Consider the following 17,566-nt stretch of genomic DNA (forward strand, 5'->3'; position numbering starts at 1 on the left):
CACCTGGGAACCTCAGAAAAGGATGGAAACACCACGGAAATGGACAGGAAACAGCAGGGGCAGCATGCATGGATGCCTCTGAGGCTGCTTAATCGCACCATTATGCCAAAACTATGGGCAACAGCATGGCCATGACAGAGTGACAGAATGAAGCTAGATAGCATGTAAAACATCCAATAATTGACCCTGACACTATAGGGGACGGCATGCAGAGGCAGCGGCAGCAGCGGCAGGCTAGAGAGTGGCATGGCGACATACCCTAAATGGACTCAGGCTTCAAACCAATGGGTGGCAGAGAGGAACCAAAGGAGGTGAGCAAGAAGTGCTCAAATAATATCGGTACATGATAAAAGTTTGCCAGTATATTTTGTGGATTACACAGCAGGGTGGCGACAAAGTTAACATGGAAGCCATGAAAACAACCCAAAATTCTGCCTGACACAGCTCGTTTGATAAGGGGACCATGTATGGAGGCAGTGAACTAGTAGTAGATTAAAGGTGCTGCAGTTAAAACTATGTTAGTTGGATCTTGGCATGGAGCTGGCGCTCCGCTGCCAGGCGAGCTTTCGCCAATCCAAGCCCCTGTCTCTAGGCTACTCCCCAAACAGCACTTCTAAGAACCTTTTGTATAAGATCAAGTGTAGTAGCGTTCTTATAAGTTTGGGATATGGCGGGTGAGGGGAATGTAAACAGATGCGCAAGAAGCGCATGATGCGCATGGAGCTGGCGCTCCGCTGCCAGGTGAGCTTTCGCCAATCCAAGCCCCTGTCTCTAGGCTACTCCCCAAACAGCACTTCTAAGAACCTTTTGTATAAGATCAAGTGTAGTAGCGTTCTTATAAGTTTAGGATATGGCGGGTGAGGGGAATGTAAACAGATGCGCAAGAAGCGCTGAAATAATATCGGTAAATGATAAAAGTTTGCAAGTATATTTTGTGGATTACACAGCAGGGTGGCGACAAAGTTAACAAGTTTGATGTGGAATGCCCTGTAATAGCTCTTGGGCGGTGTGCCTTTTATCGCCTAGGCTCAGCAGTTTGAGCACCGCCTGCTGTCGCTTAGCGACGGCACTGCTGCTGTGCCTAGAGCTACCGACTGATGGCGCCATGGCCACGGATGGTAATTTGGAGGAGGAGGAGGTGGAGGAGGGGTGGGAGGAGGAGGAGGTATACTAGACCTTTGAGACCTGGACCGAGGTAGGCCCCGCAATTCTCTGCGTCGGCAGTATATGACCAGCCCCAGGGTCAGACTCGGTCCCAGCCTGCACCAAGTTAAGTGTAGTAGCGTTCTTATAAGTTTGGGATATGGCGGGTGAGGGGAATGTAAACAGATGCGCAAGAAGCGCATGATGCGCATGGAGCTGGCGCTCCGCTGCCAGGCGAGCTTTCGCCAATCCAAGCCCCTGTCTCTAGGCTACTCCCCAAACAGCACTTCTAAGAACCTTTTGTATAAGATCAAGTGTAGTAGCGTTCTTATAAGTTTAGGATATGCCGGGTGAGGGGAATGTAAACAGATGCGCAAGAAGCGCTGAAATAATATTGGTAAATGATAAAAGTTTGCCAGTATATTTTGTGGATAACACAGCAGGGTGGCGACAAAGTTAACAACTTTGATGTGGAATCCATGAAAACAACCCAAATTTCTGCCTGACACACCTCGTTTGATAAGGGGACGATGTATGGAGGCAGCTATATGGACGACTTTTGGAGGTAGCAATGGAGACAACGTGTGGAGGCTGCTATGGAGACAATTTAATTTGGATAGTGCCTGTATGTGGCAGTCCAAAAAAGTTTTCAAACCAGAGGAGCAGGTAGGTGGCCCTCCAGAAAAATGAAATATATTGAGTGCCTGTATGTGGCAGTCCAAAAAAGTTTTCAAACCAGAGGAGCGGGTAGGTGGCCCTCCAGAAAAATTGAATAGATTGAGTGCCTGTATGTGGCAGTCCAAAAAACTTTTCAAACCAGAGGAGCAGGTAGGTGGCCCTCCAGTAAAATGGAATAGATTGAGTGCCTGTATGTGGCAGTCCAAAAAAGTTTTCAAACCAGAGGAGCAGGTAGGTGGCCCTCCAGAAAAATTGAATAGATTGAGTGCCTGTATGTGGCACTCCCAAAAATTGTTTAAAACAGAGGACCGGGTAGGTGGCCCTCCAGAAAAATTAAATGCATAAAGTACTATAGCTAGAGCCAGTGGGCCCTGTCAAAAAATAGCCAGTTTCCTCTGCTTTACTGTACAAAGAGGAGGAGAAGGAGGAAAATGAGGAGGAGGAGGAGTGGATAAATTATTCAGGTTGAGCTTCCTTCACCTGGTGGAGATTGGAAATTATGAGAAATCCAGGCTTTATTCATCTTAATAAGCGTCAGCCTGTCAGCGCTGTCAGTCGACAGGCGTGTACGCTTATCGGTGATGATGCCACCAGCTGCACTGAAAACCTGCTCGGACAAGACGCTAGCGGCAGGGCAGGCAAGAACCTCCAAGGCGTACAGCGCCAGTTCGTGCCACATGTCCAGCTTTGAAACCCAGTAGTTGTAGGGAGCTGTGTGATCATTTAGGACGATGGTATGGTCAGCTACGTACTCCCTCACCATCTTTCTGTAAAGATCAGCCCTACTCTGCCGAGACTGGGGACAGGTGACAGTGTCTTGCTGGGGTGACATAAAGCTGGCAAAAGCCTTGTAAAGCGTACCCTTGCCAGTGCTGGACAAGCTGCCTGCTCGCCTACTCTCCCTCGCTACTTGTCCCGCAGAACTACGCACTCTGCCGCTAGCGCTGTCAGAAGGGAAATACTGTTTCAGCTTGTGAACCAGGGCCTGCTGGTATTCATGCATTCTCACACTCCTTTCCTCTCCAGGGATGAGAGTGGAAAGATTTTGCTTGTACCGTGGGTCCAGGAGAGTGAACACCCAGTAATCGGTGCTGGAATAAATTCTTTGAACGCGAGGGTCACGGGATAGGCAGCCTAGCATGAAATCTGCCATATGCGCCAGAGTACCAACGCGTAAGAATTCACTCCCCTCACTGGCCTGACTGTCCATTTCCTCCTCCTCCAACTCCTCCAACTCCTCTTCTTCTGCCCATACACGCTGAAGGACGTAACAATGGTCCCCTCTTGTGTCTCGCCAACATTCTCCTCCTCTTCCTCCTCATCCTCCTCCACCTCCACCTCCTCCGATATGCGCTGATAAACAGACCTAAGGGTGCTTTGGCTATCAACAAGGGAATCTTCTTCCCCCGTCTCTTGTGACGAGCGCAAAGCTTCCGACTTCATGCTGATCAGAGAGTTTTTCAACAGGCCAAGCAGCGGGATAGTGAGGCTGATGATGGCGGCATCGCCACTGACCATCTGTGTTGACTCCTCAAAGTTACTCAGCACCTGACAGATATCAGACATCCACGTCCACTCCTCATTGTAGACTTGAGGAAGCTGACTGACCTGACTACCAGTTCTGGTGGAAGTTGACATCTGGCAGTCTACAATGGCTCGGCGCTGCTGGTAAACTCTGGATAACATGGTCAGTGTTGAATTCCACCTCGTGGGCATGTCGCACAACAGTCGGTGAGCGGGCAGTTGGAGGCGGCGCTGCGCTGCCCTGAGAGTGGCAGCATCTGTGCTGGACTTCCTGAAATGCGCACAGATGCGGCGCACCTTCGTGAGCAAATCAGACAGATTGGGGTATGTCTTGAGGAAACGCTGAACTATCAGATTTAACACATGGGCCAGGCATGGCACATGTGTCAGTCTGCCGAGTTGCAGAGCCGCCACCAGGTTACGGCCGTTGTCACACACAACCATGCCTGGCTTCAGGTTCAGCGGTGCCAGCCACAGATCAGTCTGCGCTGTGATGCCCTGTAATAGCTCTTGGGCGGTGTGCCTTTTATCGCCTAGGCTCAGCAGTTTGAGCACCGCCTGCTGTCGCTTAGCGACGGCACTGCTGCTGTGCCTAGAGCTAGCGACTGATGGCGCCATGCCCACGGATGGTAATTCGGAGGAGGAGGAGGAGGGGTGGGAGGAGGAGGAGGCATAGTAGGCCTGAAACACCTGGACCGAGGTAGGCCCCGCAATCCTCGGCGTCGGCAGTATATGACCAGCCGCAGGGTCAGACTCGGTCCCAGCCTCCACCAAGTTAACCCAATGTGCCATCAGCGATATATAGTGGCCCTGCCCGGCAGCACTCGTCCACGTGTCCGTGGTCAGGTGGACCTTGTCAGAAACGGCGTTGGTCAGGGCACGGATGATGTTGTCTGACACGTGCTGGTGCAGGGCTGGGACGGCACATCGGGAAAAGTAGTGGCGGCTGGGGACCGAATACCGAGGGGCGGCCGCCGCCATGAGGTTGCGAAAGGCCTCGGTCTCTACTAGCCTATAGGGCAGCATCTCCAGGCTAAGCAATCTGGAGATGTGGACATTAAGGGCTTGGGCGTGCGGGTGGGTTGCACTATATTTGCGTCTCCGCTCCAGCGTCTGGGGTATGGAGAGCTGAACGCTGGTGGATGCTGTGGAGGATCGTGGAGGCGACGATGGGGTTTTTGTGGCAGGGTCCTGGGCAGGGGGCTGACTATCAGCTGACACAGGGGAAGGAGCAGTGGTGTGCACGGCCGGAGGTGAACGGGCTTGTTGCCACTGAGTGGGGTGTTTAGCATTCATATGCCTGCGCATACTGGTGGTAGTTAAGCTAGTAGTGGTGGAACCCCTGCTGAGCCTGGTTTGGCAAATGTTGCACACCACAGTCCGTCGGTCATCCGGTGTTTCCTTAAAGAACCTCCAGACTTCTGAAAATCTAGCCCTCGCCGCAAGAGCCCTCGCCACGGGAGCTTCACTAGTTGACACATTTGGCGCTGATGCACTAGCTCTGGCCCTGCCTCTCCGTCTGGCCCCACCACTGCCTCTTCCAACCTGTTCTGGTCGAGGACTCTCCTCTGTCTCAGAAGCACTGTGTTCACCCGGCCTATCAACCCAGCTTGGGTCTGTCACCTCATCATCCTCCGATCCCTCAGTCTGCTCCCCCCTCGGACTTCCTGCCCTGACAACAACTTCCCCACTGTCTGACAACCGTGTCTCCTCATCGTCGGACACCTCTTTAGACACTTCTTCCACTACGTCAAGAAGGTCATCATCACCCACAGACTGCGACTGGTGGAAAACCTGGGCATCGGAAAATTGCTCAGCAGCAACCGGACAAGTGGTTTGTGACTGTGGGAAGGGTCCAGAAAACAGTTCCTCAGAGTATGCCGGTTCAAATGCCAAATTTTCCTGGGAGGGGGCAGACTGGGGGGGAGGAGGCTGAGGTGCAGAAGCTGGAGGAGTGCCGATTTCGGTGACATGGGTGGACTGCGTGGAAGACTGACTGGTGGACAAATTGCTCGAAGCATTGTCGGCAATCCACGACATCACCTGTTCGCACTGTTCTGGCCTCAACAGTGCTCTACCACGAGTCCCAGTAACTTCAGACATGAACCTAGGGAGTGTAGCTCTGCGGCGTTCCCCTGCTCCCTCATAAGCAGGTGGTGTCTCACCCTGCCCAGGACCACGGCCTCTGACCCCTGCAGTAGTTGGACGCCCACGTCCCCGCCCTCGTCCTCTACCCCTAGCCCTCGGGTTAAACATTTTTAAAATGAGAGTTATAACTTTAATTTTTTTTTAACTTTTTTTTGTGTTTTTTAGTTTTTAAAACCAAACGATGCTATCCTATTGCTATGGCTATTTTCTAGCCAAGTATGAAAGCACACTACTATGCCAGATGAGATGACGCTGAGTTATTAAACAAAATAAACGTAAAATAAAAAAGGAAATGGCAGACTGTGCCTAATTGAAATCCAACCCCTAATAAATTTTCCCACTTCGGTCTTTGCAATGGATATGTGCGTCACTAAGCGCAAAACACAGCGGTCGCAAGTCTCACTACAAATTGCTCACAATTGGCTAGTAGATGCACTGCAGCAAGTACAGCCACCAGCAGATCAACCAGAAATCAAATATATATAACGCTACTGTAGGCGTAAGTAAGCCGTTTGGATTCTCCTATGGCTATTTTCTAGCCAAGTATGAAAGCACACTACTATGCAAGATGAGATGACGCTGAGTTATTAAACAAAATAAACGTAAAATAAAAAAGGAAATGGCAGACTGTGCCTAATTGAAATCCAACCCCTAATAAATTTTCCCACTTCGGTCTTTGCAATGGATATGTGCGTCACTAAGCGCAAAACACAGCGGTCGCAAGTCTCACTACAAATTGCTCACAATTTGCTAGTAGATGCACTGCAGCAAGTACAGCCACCAGCAGATCAACCAGAAATCAAATATATATAACGCTACTGTAGGCGTAAGTAAGCCGTTTGGATTCTCCTATGGCTATTTTCTAGCCAAGTATGAAAGCACACTACTATGCAAGATGAGATGACGCTGAGTTATTAAACAAAATAAACGTAAAATAAAAAAGGAAATGGCAGACTGTGCCTAATTGAAATCCAACCCCTAATAAAATTTCCCACTTCGGTCTTTGCAATGGATATGTGCGTCACTAAGCGCAAAACACAGCGGTCGCAAGTCTCACTACAAATTGCTCACAATTTGCTAGTAGATGCACTGCAGCAAGTACAGCCACCAGCAGATCAACCAGAAATCAAATATATATAACGCTACTGTAGGCGTAAGTAAGCCGTTTGGATTCTCCTATGGCTATTTTCTAGCCAAGTATGAAAGCACACTACTATGCAAGATGAGATGACACTGAGTTATTAAAAAAATAAACGTAAAATAAAAAGTAAATGGCAGACTGTGCCTAATTGAAATCAAACCCCTAATAAATTTTCCCACTTTGGTGTTTGAGGTGGATATGTGTGTCACTAAGAGCTAAACACAACGGTAGCAAGTCCCCCTGCAAATTCCTCACAATATGGTACTAGCTGCAAATAAAAAAAAAAAAGTATAATGTTATTGTAGCCCTAAGAAGGGCTGTTGGGTTCTTGGAGAATCACTCCTGCCTAACAGTAAGCTAATAGAACACCCTAACGCTTTCCCTGACCAGCAGCAGCTCTCTCCCTAGCGGCATCCAGACACAGAATGATCCGAGCAGCGCGGGCAGCGGCTAGTCTATCCCAGGGTCACCTGATCTGGCCAGCCAACCACTGCTATCGACGTGTAAGGGTACCACGTCATGCTGGGTGGAGTGCAGAGTCTCCTGGCTTGTGATTGGCTCTGTTTCTGGCCGCCAAAAAGCAAAACGGCGGGAGCTGCCATTTTCTCGAGCGGGCGAAGTATTAGTCCGAGCAACGAGCAGTTTCGAGTACGCTAATGCTCGACCGAGCATCAAGCTCGGACGAGCATGTTCGCTCATCTCTAATAACAATCTTATTGGATGTGCACGGGTTTAGTTGAATGAGCAGTCTTTAGGATGTGCCCGATCCATGAGTGACATTGAAATATGGTTTCTCCTATTACTCAAACTCTAAAAACCTGATGTATGATGTGGAAGGTAGGGGAGCTTTCAACAGTATACTGTAAAATGACTTTAAAGAGGACCTGTCTGCAAAAAAAAGTACAGATACTGAGACATAAATATATAGTAACAATATATATAACAGTAACAATATGCAAATTATAAATGTAATACACTTATAACTTAAATTACTTAAAACAATGCAAAAACTAAACAGGTACAGAAGAATTACTTAAAAGGGATAGTCCCACAAAGACAAGTTTCTTATATGAACTCAAGATAACAAAATAACACATTCTCTAATTCACTGTTATTACCAAAAAATGCAGCATTTCACAAGTATAATTCCAACCTGTCTCTATCAGTCCTGGTGTACACAATTTCAGTTGCCTCTAGACTCAACCCTGAAACTTCTGACTTGAGGTCGGGTGGCTGCCATCTTGGATTTCTGTGTTAAAACAGCAACAAAACTGAGTAAAATTTTAAAGTAAGGGGTTAAAATGATCTTTATTGTGTTAACTTCACTAGGGGCTTGAAATGTGAGAATTTTCTATTGTGGGAGAACCCTTTTAACCCCTTAGCGCTCTGCGCTGTAGCTGTATTGCACTGAGTCCCACGAATAGCGCTCTGCGCAGTACAGCTACTGCTCAGAGACGATGCCGGTTCAGCTCTGCACAGGAGCCGAACCGGCATCGGGAGTCGCGGGATGTCTGCGGTAATCTACCACTGACATTCCCGGCTAACACCCGCGGTCGGAGTGGGCTCCAATCATGGCATTTAACATGCCTTCCGGTGGTCTTTACCCCATGATCGGCGCCCCCCCCCTTCGGGGGCACCGATCGCTGCTATGGCACCTCTGGAGTCCGATCGGGACCCCAGAGAAGCCTGAAGGCAGTGCCTTTAAGATGGCGTCTGTGACGTCATCTTAAAGGCAAAGTGTCAGTCTATGCATCTGCATAGGCTGACACTGCTAATACCCTGCAATACATGAGTATTGCAGAGTATTATCATGAACAAGCAATCAGATGATTGCTTGTTCATGTCCCATGGTGGATCAAGTAAAAAATGTAAAAAAAAAAAAGGTTTTTCAATAGAAAATAACTTTATAAATCAATAAAAAAGCCCATAAGCCCCAAAACAAATAAAGAGACATATAACGCTCAAAAAAGTCTAAATCATAACACAAACCCCACATATATAGTATCACCACGTCCGTAACAATCCATAGAATAAAACTAAATAACTATTGAACCCATATGATGAATGCTGTAAAAAACAACACTTCAATAACCTGCCAGAAATTATGGTTTTTACCTATTATATCCCACTAAAAATGCAATAAAAAGTGATCAACAAAACATATGTACTCCAAAATGATACGGTTGCAAAGTACAACATGTCCCGCAAAAAACAAGCCATCAACCAGCTCTGTAGCCAAAAACAGAACACTGTCATGCCACATGGAAGACGGTGATGCAAAACTGATAGATTTTTCCCCACATTAGGGTTTTATTTGGCAAATTTAGTAAAACATAAGAAAAAATATTCATATCTGGTATCCCTGTAATCGTATTGACCCATAGAATAAAGATAACATGTTTATTAGGCTATACGGTGAACACAAAAAAAAAAGTAAAAAATCCAGTACAGATTTGATGCTTTTCTACTCATGACCTCAAAAAAAGTTCCTAAATTTTCAACAATAGGTGATACCAACCCCAAAATGGTAACACTGTAAAAAGCATATCATCCCGGAAAAAAAATGCCATCACATGACCCAAATAATGGAAAAGCGAAAATGTTATAGCCTTCAAAAGGGGGCAACAAGAAAACTAAAATCCTGGCAGCTGCAGGGCTCCTTCCCGTCTGCACCTTGCTGTGTGCCCATAAAACAAGTAATGTCCACATGTAGGGGGTCTCTGCACTCAGGAGAAATTGTAGAACAAATTTTATGGTGGTTTTCTCTTTTTATCTTTTGGAAATGTGTAAATTTTAGGGCTAAATAAACATATAACCGATAAAATTTGACCATTCTAAATTTCACCGTCATTTTGATTCAATTACTATGAAGATCTGAAGGGGTTAACAATCTTTGTAAAAGCTGTTTCTGATAGCTTGAGGGGTGCAGATTTGAAAATGGGTTGGTTATATAGGGGGGTTTAATGCTAAATATGTAAAATTTAATTTCAAACAGTATTATCCCCAAAATAGTCAATTCTGAAAATCTGGAAAAGTGATATTTGATTTGTAAGACGCGTGACATCAAAATAAATTATCCAGACATTTCACAAATTATGAAAATGTAAAGTAGACAAATGGGAAATGTTATTCAGCAAGTTATTTAGGTGGTAAATCTATTTGCCTGAAAATGCGGTGATTTCAAATTTCGAAAATGGCAATTTTTTCTAAAAATTCATCATTTTTTTTCTTTTTTTTTTGTAAATAAACGCAAAACTTATCAGCCAAAATTTACCACTAAACTGAAGTACAACATGTGGGGAAAAAACAATCTCAGAATCGCTTTGATAAGTAACAGTGTTCAAAAGTTATAACCATATAAAGAGACGCAGGTCAGAATCCAAAAAATGGGACTGAGCCTTAAAGGGAACCCGTCACCACTATTTTCACAAATACAGGTAGTGGCAGGTTCCTATAGAGTTCTAGTAACTATCTGACACCCTGCTTTTAGCTAAAAATTGTTCCCCTCAGATCCCCATAAAATCAGAGTTATAATCTTGCCTGGTATCTATGCAGCTTTGGAGCGAGTCCACGGGAGGGGGGGGCGTGGCCTAATGTCATGTGACCAGGGTGACATCATTAAAGGTCCTTGAGCTACTTAATATGAAAAATGTACCCCATGTACATATCTGACCACATAAAACAATCACAGCAGCCTCCATGGACTTCTACTCCTCTCCATGCAGCCTGCTATGATTTCATGTGATAAAATATGCTGTGATTTCATGACATATATGCTTAGTGTACAGTTCCTAATGCTACAAAAGCTATAGGACCTGTGATGATGTCACCCTGGTCACATGACATTATAGCAGCATACAGAGATAGGGATGGGGAGGAGCTGCTGGATTCAGCCTGAGGAGGCCACGCCCACCTGGACTCGCTGTAGCCATGCTTAGTTACTAGATAAAACTATAAAGTTGAATATATGGGAATCTCAGGGGCATAATTTTTAGCTACAAGCAGGGTGTCAGATAGTTACTAGATCTCTATAGGAACCTGTCACTACCTGTACAGGCGGTCCCCTACTTAAGAACACCTGACTTACATACGACCCCTAGTTACAAACGGACCTCGGGATTTTGGTAATTGACTGTACTTTAGTCCTAGGCTACAATAAACAGCTATAACAGTTATCACAGGTGTCTGTAACTAAGATTTATTGTTTATCCTGGTTCTTATGACAATCCAACATTTTTAAAATCCAATTGTCACAGAGGCCAAAAATTTTTTGGCTGGGGTTACAATAATAAAGTATACGGTTCCGACTTACATACAAACTCAACTTAAGAACAAACCTACAGAACCTATCTTGTATGTAACCCGGGGACTGCCTGTATTTGTGAAAATAGTGGTGACGGGTTCCCTTTAAGCTACAAAATGGCTGCGTCCTTAAATCATAGTAATAATAAGTATAGTATAAAAGTGAAAATCAAATGACAAATTGTAGTTAAAGTGGTTTTCTGGGAATATGAACATCTGAAAAAAAACCATGATGACAATAAATGAATAAGACAAAACTCAATGTCATTAATCACAAAAAGGAGCTTAAATTGTTTGATTTTTTGATTTACAAAATTTATGGCCTCTCTAATGTATGCTGAGTTATCACAAATATGGCTGCCACTGGAACCTACAAGTTCCATGATCCTTTAGTTTTCAGTAACTCCTCCTCCCTCTTATGCTCTGCTCCCAGAGATAATCTAACTAACATTCATGCTCTGTTACCATAGTAATGATGTGTAACTGCCATTACTACATATCACCACAATATTGACTATACTGGATGCCCTGCAACCAACCGACTACAGCCAAACCTTGTGGTGGTCACATGACCGGCCCAGGCAGGTACGGGAAATGTGATGTGGACATGTGACCAGCAGCCATCTACTGTCCTGTGTCTGCTCCACGCGGAGGAAATCAACGGACTGATTAAAGGGCCAGTAGCATTTTAATTCTTCATTACATTGTATGGCCACTGTATATTTCTGCTAAGGGGAGCAACATTTTAAACAACAACTTATTACATATAAGCTTATATTTTAAGGACCCATTTGTATATGATTTATGCTGATTCCTGGAACACCAGTTTAATAGTATCATCTGTTATTTTTTAATGCTATAACTGATTTAAAATTAAGGATTTTTCAAGCACATATAAGGTACACATTATTATAAGGAACCTTATTCTTTCTAAAATGTAACAAGCTATACATAATGCCTTTGAAATGACATACAGGAATCCATCCGTTATGTCTAAAGAAATTCTAGCTGATTGATGTAGTATTTTGTGATTTCATTTTTCCCTGAGTGTGCTGCCGGCAAAATACCTTGAACTGTACATGGATCAATACATCTCATCTCAAGCTAATTGTGTAATGTAAAACAATGGTTGTTATTGCTGCAGCTTAGAGAACAGCATAGATCCATAGTCTGTGTGCAAAAATATTTAAAAAACAACTTTTATACTACAGGCAACAGATCTTGACCATAGTGGATAGATCCTTGACATACTGCAGAGGTGTTGGTAAACCCTTAATGACGTGACCTCAAAGGACTTTAAAGGACACCTGTCATCAGGTCTCTGCTACTAGTCCTGTCATCTCTACCTGTTGGAGCAGCTCACAAGGATCCCATCCCAGCCTTTATCTAGTTATTTCATACATTAATCATTGTAAAATGATCTTTTCTTTAGTATGTAAATTAGGCTGGTCACATGGTCAGAGGCAGTGATGTCACCCCTGTTCCCCCTCCCCTCTCCTCCCCCTGCTCATGTCTGTGTGTAATGTATAGTAAAGCATTGCTGGTATGTGTGCTGCATCTGCTGACATGCTGCATCCTCCTAATACACAGAGACAGACATCAGCTACACAAGTACCTGACATGTTGTGCTATAACATGGCTGCCTGGTGCTGTTGTATCTCTCCTATACATACACACATGCACACACAGGCTGCAGGGGGCGTGGCCATCAGCAAGCACATTGAGCAGCCATCACATCATTATACAGCCTCACACCATTATACAGGCTGTCAGTCATGCACTGGGGGTGTGGCTGTGCCTCCCACTCATGAATAAGCTGGACAGCTTGAATATGCTAATGGATCATTGGACATTTCACAGGTTATTTGCATACAGCTTTGGGACCTCATTGCTTAGGTTTACAGGCATGTAGAGGGACAATGTAGGGATAGAGACAATGCTCCCTAATGGCAGTTTATGAAAATATATTTAGATTAGGGGGGTTATTTTGCATGACGGGTTCTCTTTAATGACCGGGGAATTGTTAGCATGACATGTAGGCCTAGATATAGGGTTTTTTTTTAGTTTTTAGTTTTATTAAGATTTAAAAGTTTAAAACCATCTTTTTTTTGTAATTTACACTATATACACACACATATATATATATATATATATATATATATATATATATTTGTGGTCCCCGGGTTATGTACAAGATACGTTCTGTTGGTTTGTTCTTAAGTTGAATTTGTATGCAAGTCGGAACTGTATATTTTATAACTGTAACCCCAGCAAAAAAATTTTTGGGCTTTGTGACAAAAATGTCGGATAGTCATAAGAACCAGGATTAACAATAAATTTTAATTGCAGACACCTGTATTAACTGTTATACCTGTTTTATTGTAGCCTAAGGCTAAAGTACAGTAAATTACTAATAACCAGAGGTCTGTTTGTAACTAGGGGTCGTCTGTAAGTCGGGTGTTCTTAAGTAGGGGAATGCCTGTATATATTTTAATTTTCAAATTATCTCAAAATGAACATTATTAATTTATTCCCTATTATGTTTTGGTTTGAGTTTTTTGCAGTGTAGTAAGGATTTTTTTTTTTTATATTGGGAAATACAAATGTATTTTTATGAATATTTATCAATATGTTTTTTGTGTGTGTTTTAATTTATATGTCCCCCATTTTTACAAATTTTTCACTGATAAGTGAGGTATAGGCTAAGTGCAGACAACCGTGTACTTCTTACGTGCTGCAAACACATGGAAGTTTGGGGCTCTTTGGAGATAGGATGGGTGATTGCTCACAGCACCAAGCATAATGCAAGTCAATGGCGCCTTGAGATACACACAGTTCTTGCTTCCAGTTCACAGTCACCACCGACGGTCATTTGCATGAGGCCTTACTGACAGGAGATTATAAAGTTTCCAGTTGTCAGAAAAACACCTACTCACTTCCAACTCAGGGGTCCAGACAGGTACAAGTCACCTCGCTGCAAAGGTTAAAGGAAACCTACCATTTCAAATGGTAGCTGTAAGCTGTAAACACCGAGCACCAGCTCAGGGTGAGCTGGTGCCGGTGCTTAGTTTCGTTAGTGTTAAAACCGCGGTATCGCGGTTTTAACACTTTTTAAACTTTATAGCAGAAGCTGCTTCGGCGCGTTGGACAAACTCCTTCAAAATTGGACAAACTCCTTCCACTTGCTGCAAAAACTAGTCCTTTATTGTATTCAAGTTACAGCATTCAATAGTAATCCTTGGACCAGTGTTTGCAGCAAGACTAAATCGTGTTATTCCTTTTCCGATTCAAAATGCTGGCCTTTCTGTCTAATTTTGGATGGGGGCAGGGGCGTCGCTAGGGCAAAAGATCCGGGGCTCGTGCCCCGGATCTTTTGGCTGGAGCCCCAGATCTCCCCTGCGCATTCTCCTCTCTCTCATCACGATCTCCACAGGAGTGCAGTCACTGTTTTCCCCAGCAGGGGCTGCAGCCTCTGGAGGAATAATACTCTGAAGGACCTGTGATGATGTCATGGATGGTCACATGACCTTGCGGGGAAACACATAGTGAACACATAGACCTGCATCATTGAGGTAAGTGGGGCTGTGTGGGAGACATTACCTACAGGGGGGGCTGTGTGGGGGCACATTAGCTACTGGGGGGGGGGGCTGTGTGGGACATTACTTACTGTGGGTCCTGTGTGGGAGACATTACTTACTGGGGGGGGGGGCTGTGTGGGGGCACAGCTACTGAAGGTGGCTGTGTGGGGGCACATTAGCTACTGAGGGTAGCTGTGTGGGGGACATTAGCTACTGGGGGGGCTGTGTGGGGGGCATTAGCTACTGGGGGTAGCTGTGTGGGGGACATTAGCTACTGGGGGGGCTGTGTGGGGGGACATTAGCTACTGGGGGGCTGTGTGGGGGCACATTAGCTACTGGGGGTAGCTGTGTGGGGGACATTAGCTACTGTGGGGGCTGTGTGGGAGACATTACTTACTGGGGGGGGCTGTGTGGGACATTACTTACTGTGGGTCCTGTGTGGGAGACATTACTTACTGGGGGGGGGCTGTGTGGGGGCACAGCTACTGAGGGTGGCTGTGTGGGGGCACATTAGCTACTGAGGGTAGCTGTGTGGGGGACATTAGCTACTGGGGGGGCTGTGTGGGGGGCATTAGCTACTGGGGGTAGCTGTGTGGGGGACATTAGCTACTGGGGGGGCTGTGTGGGGGGACATTAGCTACTGGGGGGCTATGTGGGGGCACATTAGCTACTGGGGGTAGCTGTGTGGGGGACATTAGCTACTGGGGGGGCTGTGTGGGGGACATTAGCTACTGGGGGTAGCTGTGTGGGGGACATTAGCTACTGGGGGGGCTGTGTGGGGGCACATTAGCTACTGAGGGTAGCTGTGTGGGGGCACATTAGCTACTGAGGGTAGCTGTGTGGGGGCACATTAGCTACTGAGGGTAGCTGTGTGGGGGCACATTAGCTACTGAGGGTAGCTGTGTGGGGGCACATTAGCTACTGAGGGTAGCTGTGTGGGGGCACATTAGCTACTGAGGGTAGCTGTGTGGGGGTACATTAGCTACTGAGGGTAGCTGTGTGGGGAACATTTTGGGGGTGGTAGATGTATGGGGGTCATTGATTTGTGGCTGTGTGGGGCACGTTACTGGGGGGGCTGTGTGTAGCACGTTACTGGGGGTATCTGTGTGGGGCATGTTACTGGGGGGCTGTGTGGGGGACATTTCTTGGGGCGTGTTCACACGTGGCACTAGAACAGGCCTCAGTTTGATCTCATTTGCGTTTCTAGTTAGACCAGTGTGATGGGTAACAAGCTCCTGGTGTTTAAATGCAAGCTTTACAGTATTTGGGGGAGATTGTTGGGGGCAGCAGCAGGATAACACTGTCCAAGATGTAGGGACAATGGGGAACATAAGATGTGGTGATGCCTAATGGAGAAGATGGAGGAGACGTCACCTGCAGTCACTGGAGGGAAAAAGTAGGGGTTTCTCTGGTGTTTCTGTAGCTGTATACACTGTCAGGTTGTTATTGGCACAAGCACATGTGAGGGGTTATGTACAGGGGGGGCATTCCTAAAAGTCTGATACACATGCATTGGGGCCCGTGCCCCGGATGTTTTTCCACCCTAGCAACGCCCCTGGATGGGGGTAAAGGTATATATGACGCCAGAACTAGGAGGTGGTGCCATTTTTTAAGGTACTGTTTTCATGCAAACAATTGAAATAGAGGGTTATAAGATGAATTCCAAACATTTTACTTCATTCTTTATTGATCTTTCCAAACCAAGAATATTTTAAATTCAATGACAATTTTAAAGTTTAATTCTACTCAACTAATATCTAAAAGTTGATGAGCTGTTAAAATAGCTATATTGCCTGAATCTTTTCATTATTGCAAAATCTAGACATTAATACTCCTTTTTTGAGAGGATATTTCAGGAAAATTGTTGAGCAGTAATTGTAATTATTCTGGGTGACCTCATTGAACCTCAGAGAATGTAACGTTTGTTAAGAGATGAGTGCCCATTATGTCAATATATCAAAATGCTAATTTCTTAAAAAAAAGAAATAACTATGAGCAGGAATTTATGAATTATTTTTCAACCAGAATATTTAGCTCTGGGAGAATAATAGGATCCTAGATTGTGAATGCATCCAGGCTCTACACGTAGTTTGAATACTAAGAATTTCTGATTCCCTCTTCAAATCTCTAAAAGGGCTCCTCATCTAATCTCCACCAATGAAGAAGTTATGAACATCCCAAGATGCCAATACGCAGAAATAACTGCTACAATTGTATCCTCCTTTAAAGGGAACCTATCACCAGGAACCTCATTTTCACTAAAGACAGGTTGTAGAAGCCCATCACACCTGCATTGCAAATTTGCCTTTCTGCCTTCTGTATGCATTTGCATTACAATATTGTGTTTTTTAATTGTGTTTTTAAATTGTGTGTTATAACTTACCTTGCACCCTGACAGAATCATCTGTGTAGTCCTAGGGGTTGGGCTTTATTTTGGATGCATTTTAAAAAAAACAACACATGACTTGTCTGTGCTGCTGTACTGCTCAGCTCTTAGCACCCACCTTTGTGCTCCTTGCAGCTCCTCCCTCCTGCTCATTCACAGAGCTCACAGCCAGGAGAACTGACATAATTGGTGGAGGGAGGAGCTATACAGGAGGCAGGGGCCAAGAACTGAGCAGTCTGCAGCACAGACAAGTCATGTGTTGTTTTTTTTTTAAATGCATCCAAACCAAAGCCCAACCCCTAGGACTACACAGATGATTCTGTCAGGGTGCAAGGTAAGTTATAACACACAATTATATTGTAATGCAAATGCTTAGAGAAAGCAGAGTGGCATAGTTGCAATGCAGCTGTAATGGGCTTCTGCAACTTGTCATTAGTGAAAATGGGGTCCTTGGTGATAGTTTCCCTTTAACTTTCCTTTTGGTTGCATATACCCAAGATTTGTGTGTCCCGTGATAGATGTTTAAATAGGACATTTACCTTCAGATATACTGATGGTAGACTCCTATAATCTACTTACTCATGGAGGTGTTGTCATTCTGAAATGCTAATGAGTCAGAGGCACTCAGACTTACATCACCTGAACGTCTCATGATGTCAGCTGGCA

General features: G+C 45.0%; 1 long non-coding RNA gene across 1 annotated transcript in view; it reads left to right on the forward strand.

Annotated features, from left to right (window-relative positions):
- Window positions 1-14,423: 14,423 nt before the first annotated feature.
- The window catches only part of LOC140069943 (uncharacterized), a 103,825-nt gene continuing 100,682 nt past the window's right edge, over window positions 14,424-17,566 (forward strand). Inside the window, exon 1 of the long non-coding RNA XR_011848878.1 lies at window positions 14,424-14,508. This is a non-coding gene — a long non-coding RNA (uncharacterized lncRNA). The remainder of the gene's footprint in view (window positions 14,509-17,566) is intronic.

Source organism: Engystomops pustulosus, chromosome 7, assembly GCF_040894005.1.
Source record: "Engystomops pustulosus chromosome 7, aEngPut4.maternal, whole genome shotgun sequence".
In the NCBI taxonomy this organism is placed as follows: domain Eukaryota; kingdom Metazoa; phylum Chordata; class Amphibia; order Anura; family Leptodactylidae; genus Engystomops; species Engystomops pustulosus.